Source organism: Arachis duranensis, chromosome 4 (genome assembly GCF_000817695.3).
Source record: "Arachis duranensis cultivar V14167 chromosome 4, aradu.V14167.gnm2.J7QH, whole genome shotgun sequence".
Classification (NCBI taxonomy): domain Eukaryota; kingdom Viridiplantae; phylum Streptophyta; class Magnoliopsida; order Fabales; family Fabaceae; genus Arachis; species Arachis duranensis.
The window spans coordinates 52,675,436-52,677,070 of record NC_029775.3 but is presented as its reverse complement, the minus strand read 5'-3'; positions in this window follow the sequence as shown (position 1 = coordinate 52,677,070).

The window sequence follows — 1,635 nt, the reverse complement described above, 5'->3', positions numbered from 1 at the left end:
TAAAGCATTTCATTATCTGTGATGAGGCGAATTGTGTATAATCAATGCATTTTTTTGTTAGGTGATGCTTGTGTATGATTGATCCTTATTCACATCACCTATTTCATGCATTGAACTTTTGGAATTATGAAATTGGACCGTACACTTACCTAGTGACATATTTTTGAGCTTTCTAAGTTTTGTGGACCATGCTTGCTATGTGATTGATTTTCATTTCTATATTCTTTTTCCTAAGTTCCATAGCTCCCATGTCCTCTACCCTTATGTCACTTAAATGCTGCAAATAAACTTCAAAATGTGTCATTGGTTGATGTGTGAGCTCTATATTTCTTTTGGTTCACTAAGTTTACTTGCTCATCAATCAATGTCCATTCATTATCCAATTCACAATTGCTTGATTTCTGCTTGAATGCTTTTATGCTTCTTTATTTCTTGTTTGTTTGTCTTAACCTACAAGTTTTCTTTGAAGTATTTCAAACACGCTAGAATGAGTGAAGTGCATGCTTCTTTTCTGTAGTTGTGACATCGTTTTTTTATGCTAGTGTGTGTGTTCTAAATCGTGCACAACTTAGAACTCAAACACTTGTTTCATTCATGTCACACCAATCCACTCACTTCATTCTAGTGATTTACCTCATTCCAACAATCTATGCTTCCTTGCTTGTGCATTTATTTGTCTTATTATATTGTGTTCCTTATTGTCAGGATGGACCATCATGAGCAAAAACGGAAGCGGAAGAAAGAACACGCAGCAACCGGTTAATCCACCAGCTGAAGATGGCAATCCAGAAAGTCACCATACCCCCTTACTCATCTTTGAATGCACCGAAGATGGTGCAACCTTCTGAGTGTGGGGAAGGCGTCTGACTGATATAAGCTTAGCCAAAATAATGAAACTTTCTAAGAAAATCCTTCTTAATAGGGCATTGGCATCCCAATTGATTTGAGTGAAAACTTTTCATAGAACTTGCTTGAATTATATATTGTGGAACATGTTTTGAGCTAAGAACACACAATCTTGCGAGTTTTGAGCCTAATTGCGTGGTTACATCTTATAACCACTATTTTTCCTTCTTGTGTGCATCATTCTCTTTCTATGATTGTAATCTTTTATTTGTTTGATTCCATATGTCCATTATTCTATGTATACATGCATTTATATGATTGAGGCCATTGTTTCAATTAGCTCACTTACCCAAATAGCCTTACCTTTTTTCTTCCATTGTTAGCCAACTTTGAGCCTACGATTAACCCACTTTGTTCTTTAATTTAGCATATTACAAGCCCTAAAGCAAAAAATAATAAATGTCCTTTATTTGGATCTTTGATTAGCTTAGGCTAGTGAGTGTGTGAAAAAGTGAAGTTCAATAATAATCAATGCATATGGTATGTGAATTGAAAAGAGAATGCATGAGTGTGTGAAAAAGTGAGAATTATGGGTAGTTAGGTTTGTTTAGAATTGTATAGGTTGTTATATAGTTTAGGTGGAAAGTTTAAGTTAATCAAATATTCAAATCTCAAGCTCACTTGACCATATGCATCCTTACCATGACTTAGACCCATTACAACCCATGGATAAGTTCTCATGATAATTGTATGCATGCACGAAATAATTGTTGATTGTTAGATGAAAAA